The sequence below is a fragment of the Camellia sinensis genome, chromosome 7 (assembly GCF_055761805.1).
Source record: "Camellia sinensis isolate YWXY chromosome 7, ASM5576180v1, whole genome shotgun sequence".
Taxonomy (NCBI): Eukaryota; Viridiplantae; Streptophyta; class Magnoliopsida; order Ericales; family Theaceae; genus Camellia; species Camellia sinensis.
This window is the reverse complement of record NC_138967.1, coordinates 161741392-161752237: the sequence shown is the minus strand read 5'-3', so window position 1 is coordinate 161752237 and position 10846 is coordinate 161741392.

Below are 10846 nucleotides of genomic sequence, written 5' to 3'. Positions count from 1 at the left end.
ATTTCTACAACAATCATAGCTATCCTCCACCAATAGCCCGATACAGTTATTTCTAAACAGATATACAATCTCAAGACAGATAGTTTATTCAAAATTTCCAAAGGTGTGAGATAATACATATCCAATTCCACCATTTATATCAATAATCATCCAATTTCATATTTCCAATGTCAATTTCAATTATTTATACAAAATAACATTTTGATCCAACTAGGGCAAGTTCCCTTTTTCCAAATATCAACCTATGTACCAAAATCAACCATTTTAACACAACATGGCCTCATATTCAAACCCCAAACTTATTTATTCCACATTCATCAAAACCCCTCTTTTCATTTCATACCCAAACCCTAGGTTTGTTCACATTAACCCCAAATCTCACCATTGATACACAATGACAAATAACTAAGCTTAAAGCCATATGAAAGTATAGAAAAATCCCTACCTCAAGTTAGAAGACGAAGCAAAGCAACGGTGAAGCTCCAACAACGCCAAAACCAACTTTCAATCGGATGAAAATGAAGCTTTCAAGATGCTCTACCCCTTTCCAAAGACACTAGGGTGAAGAGATCAAAGGATCTAGGTCAAAATGTAGAGAGAGAGAGAGAATATTTAGAAGTGAGAGAGTCAAGATTTAGGTTTTTAGAAAGTTTTAGAGAGAGAGAAGAATGAAAAAGTGATATAAAATGTCACTTTCGCGATCTGATATATGCACAGTCCGCTCGAGCAGAAGAGTTGATGCTCGAGCGTCAAACACAAAAAATTGTTTTGCTCGAGCACAGAATACACACCTCCAGTACTTTTGCAGGCAACAGACAAACCGCTCGAGCACTAACCCACTCGAGTGTAGGACATGCCACTCAAGCATGAAAAACACCTCTCCAGTGTCTTTGCAAACGTTCAAAGTACTGAGAGTTTGCAAACCCCGCTCGAGCAGAGGACCAAAATTCTGGGCAACACAAGGTTTGAAAACTAAGCAACCAACCTATTCCAAACACACACAACACGCCGAAATAACCAAATTTAAGGAGGAAAAAAGAGAAAAAGGCAATGACCAACATTCAGAAACCATAAACCCGAGTTCGAACTATGACAAGTGACGAATCAAAACCGGAATCACTGTAACCTCCCCCCCTCAAAGAATTTCATCCCCAAAATTGCAAATCAAGCTCAAAATAATAATTACACCATTCACAACAGTGTTATTCTTACAAGTTCTTCACCATGACCCATTCTCCGGTCATCTATTCTCATTGACTCGATACACAAGTCCCACATTGAAAGTGTAAACTACATTTTCCCAAAGCATTCACAATGTTCAAAACTTATACGCCATCTGCAATGTTTTCAAAAGTGATGCAACACACATGATATTCCTTATTCTCAAAACATATGCAATGTTTATATCGAATCCATGTTTCCAAGATATCCATAACATATACAATGTTCTCATAATTTAAAACATATACAATGCTTATATTTTTTATTATCATAATCAAAATCTTAATACATGTTTAGGCATCAATAAACAAGTCCGAATATTTCTCTTGGACTTCTAATTCACATTTCCAAGTTGCTTCCTCAACTCCGTGGTGTTTCCACAATACTTTAACCAAGGGGATCATTTTGCCTTGCAAAACTTAATCCCGTGTATCCAAGATTCTCACCGGTCTCTCCCGTGTATCCAAGATTCTCACCGGTCTCTCCTTATACAAGGCATCCTCATCTACCTCTAAGTCGGTCCAATCCAACACGTGCGATGGATCCGGCTCATACATCCGAAGCATACTAATATGAAACACGTCATGCACTCTGGAAAGTTTTGGCGGTAACACCAAACGATATGTAACCTCCCAAATCTGCTCAAGGATGTCAAAAGGGCCAATAAACAGAGGGGATAATTTCCCACTCTTCCCAAATCTCATCAATCCCCGCCTAGGTGATATTTTCAAAAAGACATGGTCCCCCACCTCAAAAGACAAGGGTCTCCTCCTACGGTCGGCATAACTTTTCTTGCGACTTTGAACCGTAATCAATCTCTTACGAATAAGTGCTACTTTCTATAGCGACTCTGGTTTTGACCCGTCTCTTATGGTGTTCCGGACTCGGGTTTTTATGGTTTGGATAGTGGTTCATGTCTTGGTTCTCTTGTCTTCCCCTTAATGTTGGTTATTGGGTTATAGTTGTGTTTTTGGAACAGATTGGTTGCTTGTTTTTCCAAGCCTATGTTGCCCAAAATTTGGCTCTTGCGCTCGAGCGGGAATCGGGCGCTCGCTTGAGCGGGGACTGTGTCTGCAAAAAAATACTGGAGGGGCGTATTTCACGCTCGAGCGCAGGGTTTCACGCTCGAGCGGGAGTCTGTGTCTTACGCTCGAGCGGGGCTTTCCACGCTCGAGCGGACCGTGTTATAACAGATCGTGAAAGCGGCATTTCAGATCATTTTCTGCTTTCTCTCTCTCTCTAAAAGTCCCCAAATTTCCAGATCTTGAGCTTCTCTCTCTAGAAACTCACATTCTCTCTAAGATTTCATCTAGATTCATTGAGTTCTTGACCGTAGTGTCTTTGAGAATAAGGTAGGGGGCTTCAAGAGCGTCGTATTGATCTAAGTAAAAGTGGGTTTCGCCATTTTTGGAGTTCAACCTTGCTTTGCTCGTCTTCTCTTCTTGAGGTTAGGAATTTCTACACTCTAATATGGTTTTTAGCTTAGTTATTTGTTATTGTGTATAGATGATGAGATTTGGTTGTGGTTTGGACAACTCTACGATTTGGGTGTGAAATGAAAAGAGAGGTTCTTGATGTATAAGAGATAAATGAGTATGGAGTTTGAATATAAGATCTTGGTGTACCAAAATAGTTGATTTTGGGTGTTTGGGTCAATATTGGAAAAAAGGGAATTTTTGCCCTAACTTGATAAAATGATTATTTTGTATAAATAATTGGAATTAACATTGAATATCTTAAATTGGATGGTTATTGATGTAGGTGGTGAAATTGGATATGTATTATCTCACACCTTTGAAAGTTTTAAATAAATTATTTATCTTGAGATTGAATATCTGTTTAGAGATAAATGTATTGGGCTATCGGTGGAGGATAGTCATGATTGTTGTAGAAATTGTATGAGGATTAGGCGATTTAATGCTAATCTAGTGTTGGTGTCATTGAATATGATCATGTTTATAAATACATTGTATATGTATGTTTATTGAGAGAAGAAAGGAGATGTACTCCATATATGATTATGTTTATAAATACATTGTATATGTATGTTTTTTGGGAGAAAAAATGGGATGTACTCCATAAATGATTATGCTTATAAATACATTGCATATGTATATTTGTTTAGGAGGATAAAGGGGATAGACTCCATTTAAAACAAATTGGCCGGAGTGTCCTGGGTGAAAGACCCGAAATATTATATATAAATAGGTGCCGATTCATTCGGACGAAATATCTGTAAAATGGCAAGTTTGAAGTGTTTATGTGTGTTTTTGCATAAATGAAAAACCATTGAGTTGTTGTCTCATTTTGGTTGTTGAAAGATAATGAATTTAACTCATGAATTGAGTAGTATATATGAACTGGAAATGAATTGAGGGAAAATGGATTAAGATTGGCCTTAGTGGCATATGGGTATGCAGGCCTTGTGGATGCTTCCATATCAGTATTGTTTATGTACGTGGTATTTATACCTTTGCTAAACCTCATAAATTGTGTTAGATTATTTCTGCTAGGCTGTTGGCTCACCTTATACGAGAATATTATTTTCAGGTGCAGGTGAGATGTTTCCTCCAAGGCAATAACATGGATGGACTTTGGGAAGCAAAGGCTTCTTACTTATGCCTTATGTGTGTATGTTTGTTATTTGTAAAGCCGAGGGCTTAAGATGTAATGAGCAAGACTCAATTTGTGTAACCAAGCAATGACTTGGAAAGATGTAAGCCTACATGGCATTTAATTGGTTGTTAAATAGTGAACTTTGATATATAGAAGTATGTTGTTTCTCATATTTATTCCGCATATGAGTTATCATTATTGTATTATTTTGGGAGCGTTACACTTTCTCTGTCGTTTCTTGAACCAACTTTGAACCTAACAAAGGTGCATCACCCACCTCGGCCCAACACACTGAAGATCTGCACGGTCGACCATACAAGGCCTCAAGCGATGCCATGCCAATACTCGATTGGAAACTATTGTTATAGGCAAACTCTACTAAGGGAAGATGCCTCTCCTACGAACCCTTGAAGTCAAGGACATACCCTCGAAGCATATCCTCAAAGATCTGAATAGTACGCTCGGACTGCCCGTCAGTTTGAGGGTGATACGTAGTACTAAAGGTCAATCTAGTGCCCAAGGCACTCTGCAAGCTCTGCCACAACCGAGTTGTGAAACGTGGATCTCTATCCGAAACAATCGTCACAGGAACCCCGTGCAACCTCACTATGTCCCCAATATACAAGTCGGCAAGATAGTCTACCGAATCACTCACGCGTATAGGTAAGAAGTGCACTGAGTTGGTTAACCGGTCAACCACCACCAAATGGCATCACTGCCCCATTGAGTTCTAGGAAGACCCACAACAAAATCCATCATGACATGCTCCCACTTCCACTTGACTATAGGCAAGGGTTGTAACAAACCCGTTGGCCTATGATGCTTGGCCTTCACTTGTTGACAAGTAAGGCATTTCGATACAAACACCGCCACATCCTTCTTCATACCTCTCCACCAAAACTGATGACTAAGGTCATGATACATCTTTGTGCCTCCCAGATACACCGCAAGGCGTGAATAGTGAAACTCTCAAAGTACTTCCTCTCGGTAAAACTCCGGTATGAACAAACGGTCACGGTATCTCACACTCCGGTCGGGATACACATTCAAGCCCCTCTCCACTTTTCTACTGGAAATCTTCTCCCTGAGGGTTTCTATTTCTAAGTCACTCTTCTACGCTTCTAACACTCTGTTCACAAGTGTAGGTTGGACAACTACCATAAACAAGGCCGCAGATTCAATGGACTCACCAAGATGCAGATCAAACTCCCGAAGAGCACCCAACATCTCACATTCCCGAATGGCGATACAAGCCACACTGCTAATTGATTTCCTACTCAAGGTGTCAGCCATAACATTGGCCTTTCCCGGATAATAATGCAACTCAAAATCATAATCCTCTATGAATTCCATCCAGCTCCTCTATCTTAAATTCAAGTCTTTCTGAGTAAACAGATACTTCAGACTCTTGTAATCAGAAAACACCTCAAATTTCTCACTATATAGGTAATGCCTCCAAATTTTCAAAGCAAATATCACCGCTACTAATTCTAGATCATGAGCAAGGTAGTACCTCTCGTGTGTTTTCAACTGCAGCGAGCCATAGGCTACTACCTTTCCCTCTTACATTAAAACACAACCCAAACCTTCTCGTGAGGCATCACAATATACTGAATAACCCAAACCCCTCTTCGGAATAATCAAGACTGAAGCAGTGGTGAGTCTAACCTTAAGTTCCTGGAACAACTTCTCACAAGTCACATCCCACACAAATTTGACTCCCTTCCTCATCAGCCTAGTTAAAGGTGAAGCTAGTTTAGAGAAATCCTTCACAAATCTCCGATAATACCTGGCTAATCCCAAGAAACTAGGAATCTCAAAAGCATTCTTAGGTTGTGCCTAATCCTGTACTTCCTCTATCTTGGATGAGTCTACAGTCACCCCTTCTCTGGATACCACATGGCCTAAGAACTTAACTTTCCTCAGCCAAAATTTACATTTCCCGAACTTAGCATACGGTTTATGGGCTCTAAGCAACTCAAGCATCACTCGCAAGTGTTCCTCGTGTTCCTCCTCAGAGGGCGAATAAATCAAGATGTCGTCCATAAAGACGACTACAAAGCGGTCTAGAAACTCACGAAAGATCCGATTTATCAAATCCATAAACACCGCTAGAGCATTAGTGAACCTAAAAGGCATCACTAAGAACTCATAATGGCCATACCGTGTTTAGAATGCCGTCTTCGAGATATTTTTTTCCCTTACCCTCAACTGATGGTAACCCAACCTCAAGTCTATTTTAGAAAAACAACAAGACCCTTTCAACTGATCAAATAGACATCTATACGAGGCATTGGGTACTTGTTCTTAACAGTTACCCAGTTCAACTTCCGGTAATCGATACAAAGTCGCAAGGCTCCATCTTTGTTTTTAGCAAAGAGGGTCGGCGCTCCCCAATGTGATGTACTAGGACGGATGAAACCATTATCTAACAATTCCAAATATCAACCTATGTACCAAAATCAACCATTTTAACACAACATGGCCTCATATTCAAACCTCAAACCCATTTATTCCACATTCATCAAAACCCCTCTTTTTATTTAATACCCAAACCCTAGGTTTGTTCACATTAACCCCAAATCTCACCATTGATACACAATGACAAACAACCAAGCTAAAATCCATATAGAAGTGTAGAAAAATCCCTACCTCAAGTTGAAAGACCAAGCAAAGCAACGGTGAAGCTCCAATAATGCCGAAACCAACTTCCAATCGGATGAAAATGGAGCTTTCAAGATGCTCTACCCTTTTTCCAAAGACACTAGGGTGAAGAGATCAAATGATCTAGGTCAAAATGTAGAGAGAGAGAGAGAGAGAGAGAGAGAGAGAGAGTGTTTTAGGGTGAGAGAGTCAAGATCTAGGTTTTTAGAAAGTTTTAGAGAGACAGAAGAATGAAAAGGTGATATAAAATGTCATTTTCGCAATCTGATATACGCACAGTCTGCTCGAGCGGAAGAGTTGACACTCAAGCGTCAGACACAAAAAATTGTTCCGCTCGAGTGCAAGAATAGGCCTGCTCAAGTGCAGAATACACACCACCAGTACTTTTGCAGATAATAGATAAACCACTCGAGCGCAAGAAGGAACGCTCGAGCGCCAACCTGCTCGAGCATAGGAAACGTTGCTCGAGCCTGAAAAACACCCCTCTAGTGCTTTTGCAAACGTTCAAAGTACTGAGAGTTTGCAAACCCCGCTCGAGTGTAAAAAAGTACGCTCGACCAGAGGACCAAAATTCTGGGCAACATAAGGTTTAAAAACTAAGCAACCAACCTATTCCAAACACACACAACACGCCCAAATAACCAAATTTAGGGAGAGATAAAGAGAAAAGGGCAATGATGAACATTCAGAAACCATAAACCCGAGTTTGGACTACGACAAGTGACAGGTCAAAACCGGAATCGCTATAACCTTCGGGTTCAACCTTTGGCAATTGTATTTCGATTTATTTTCTTTCCCAAGTCTTACGGCCTCGTCAAATGGGTCGCCTTTGGGTTTTGACATTCACTCATGTCATTTCATGACTTCGACCTCTGTCAAAGAGGGGCAAGTGTAGACACCCCATTTTTTACCATCCACAAGACTTGCACGTTTTGTCCTGAGTACTCGATGATGAAAGTTGCGGTGAGTGTGGTTCGAATTCTCAACAAAGGATCTAAGTTCGAGTTTTAAACCAATCCCTAGCCTTTCATATTTGCACTATTTGTACCCCAAAATTTCATTTTTGAACCCTATGCTGCTCTACACTAAGCTTGAAACAGAGGGATATGAGAGTGTATTGAAGCTGATCGTGTCTCATTGGGAGCCGACCGTAGCCATTGGGAGCCAGCTGGCTCTCTTTGGCGAGAAACACTGTTCTGGGCGGGAATCAGCCAGCTGTCCATTTTTAAAATATTTGTGACCTATTTCGCTCAAATTCTATAAAAACATAGTTGAGAGTTCCTTCTTCTTGTTCAAGCTAGCTTTGAGATATTGTCATCCTTACACCATATCTATACATTATACATAACCTTAGAGCAAGATCTTAGAACCTTGGTTGAGACTTGTGAATCACAATTCAAACTTGAGAGGGCCTTTGGATTAAGTTTGATCACAAACAAGAGCTTGTTCCCTTCAAGAGGTATAAACTCATCAACTTTCTCTTTGCTTTCATCTCTGTCTCTCTCTACCTATTTCTTGTATTTTTGGCCTTGTTTGAATCTATTTCAAGTGTTGGAGCTTGGGTTTGAATAGCTACCAAAGGGTAGAGAGGGTTAACCCCCTTTCTTGCACTCTACTTCATAGCTTATACCTCTTGTTCTTGCACTCTTTTCTTTGGTTTTCAAACTGATTTTTAGAGTTTAAAAAGGGATAGAAAACATGGTTTAAAGTCTCAAAAAGTGGAGGGGTTAGCCACTTCTCCTTGTCTTTGTTTACTAGTTTAGTGTCTTCTTGCTTTGGTCTATCTTTTTGTGCAATTTTAACACACTTTTAGCCGCTATTTTTTTATGTTTTGGGGATGTTTAGGGCTTTCCTAACTTATTTAATTAGTTTATGCTTTGATTACTTTGCTTGTTGTGTTGTATGTCCTTATGGCTTCAGTTGTTTAGGCCTTAGACACCGAGTTGTTTGAGTTGATAGCTTTTCTTTACGCAATCTCTATTTCAAGAGTCTCATTTTAATAAGAAACTTTGCATAATCATTTCTGCAACCTCCTTCTTTTCTTTTCTTTTTTGTTTAAGACTTGTTTCAGCCGATTGACGGTTATTCAAGGCATGGGAAAGAGACCTATGCTCAATGGCTTCATCTCTACAGAGATTCATCGTCAAGGCATAGTCTCTCTCTCATGCCAAGAATCACTTCTCGTTTGATATCTCTTCTCATTTAATGGACTTAGCCATCACTTTGGACAAATCGATTAAAGAATGACAAAGATTAATAAAATTGGTTTAAAATCAATGAAGCCGACGTAAAAAAAAAAAAAAGGGATAAAAATAGTTGGATTCAACCAGAAGTTATGCCAAGTCCATCGTGCCAAGAGTTGTCACACATCAATTCATGATGTTCTGATGATCCTTAAGGCGTGTCTATCTTTCTCATTGAGCTTATCCTATGATAGGAGAAATGGTTGGTTGTCATTCATTACATTTATTGATTTTTGTCCACTTATGTCTGAAATCATCAAGCCATCAACTTGTTCTTATTAATGGTTTCGGAGCTGACTTCGTTCTTCTCTTGAGCTTCACCATGACAGGGAGGAGCAGAAAGGACAAACAGGGCTCAGAAAGGCTTTGTCTACATTGATTTCACCTCAGAACACAAAATAGATTTTTGACCTGCATTTAGGGCACGACCGGCCTTGTTTGGACCCGGCCGGACCTCATTAGGGGCCGACTGGCCTCTAATGTTTGGTAAACAGAGTGTTTTTATAGAAACAGAGGGCAGTGGCTGAAGGTGAAACTAAACAGATTCCTAGGGAGGCAGACAGAGTTACTTCTGAAAACTCATCACGTGCATGCGATCAACGTGCATCTTTTGTTTATCAATGTTGTAAATTAATGTTCTCATTATTATTGTAATTAATTATTGTTGTAGTTATTATTATTGTTCATTTGTAATCATATAGCTAGTGAACTTAGATTGCTAGTTTATTGCTCATTCTAATATTTTTGTTGTAATAACTTAGCAAGTTAGTTATTCAATTCATTCGTTCGAATTTGTAATAATTAGTAATTCGGACACTTGGACATTCATTTGAACCCTATTGCATGAGGGCAAAAATATGTAATAATTGTATATGTCTTCCAATCCCATTTCTTTCTCCCTTTTATTTACCCACTTATAATGGTAGCATCATATTTACTTAGCATTCCCATGTTTGCATACATCTCATGTACATTTGGGTTTGGCTCATCATACTAACCAATGTTAAGTTCAACTTCATTGTTTGAAAACATGATTTACCTCATGTATTGGATTGAACCATAAACCATGCTCATAGCCGAGCCTATTAAACATGCCATAAATGTGTGCGTCACATTAGTCATATCGCATTGTTCAAGAACATGCATGTTTTCTAATTATTTTGATTTATTTGGCTTACCTTGGAGTACTAGGTGAGCACATAATGTTTTAGCATACCGCATAAAGTGTGATTGTTGTCATATCGAGCATGCTTTCCATGAAGCTATTTGCTTAGGTGCTATAATTATTTGAATGCCAGTGGATGAAGGCTAAGTGCGAGAATTGGGATGCATTGATTAATGCATATACAAACTCACATTTTCAAGTGACAAGTATTCAAAACAATTTTCAAACAAACATAAAACCAATGCATTTCAAATTTTGTGAATTGGTCTATACTTGTTTGCATCAACTAGTAAAACTAGTCTAATAATCGGAACAAGAGCATATAATGTAAATAAAAATCATATTATGATTAGTAGAGGCCGATCTTTGATCAGGTGAGTGGGGTGCTCAATTCATGACCTTTCCCTCTCATACATAAGTTCCTAAGTCGAGACACTTTGGTGATGACGGATAAGTGGCCTTTGACACGAGTCACGGGTTTCCTAAATTTCTCAAAAATATTTAAGTGATGACTCTGAAATCTGACAAAGCAGCCCATTTTTGGCATTTAATTCAAACATTGATTTTCTAAAAGATTTGCCGAATTTGGACTCGTTTGTGTTTATCTATTTCACATTGCACTTGTGAAATCAGATTCAGAACTACGGGAGTCCGAACTGTAGGGCTAATCGTATTCGAAAGAAATATGAAAAGCAAGCTACACATACTCTAATCCTGTCAATCAAACATGCTCTTAATGAAATTTGTACTTTGCTAATAAAAAAAATAAAATAAAATAAAAAAATTGACATTTTATATTAGCTTTCTTTGCTAAAATCTTCTCTTTAGAAATAATTTTTCCAAACACCCTTCATAATGTTATGTATAGAGATGATAATGGTAGGCTCTTCATAAATTTTTTTTTTAATAAAATTAGACAAACATAAATCACAAAAAT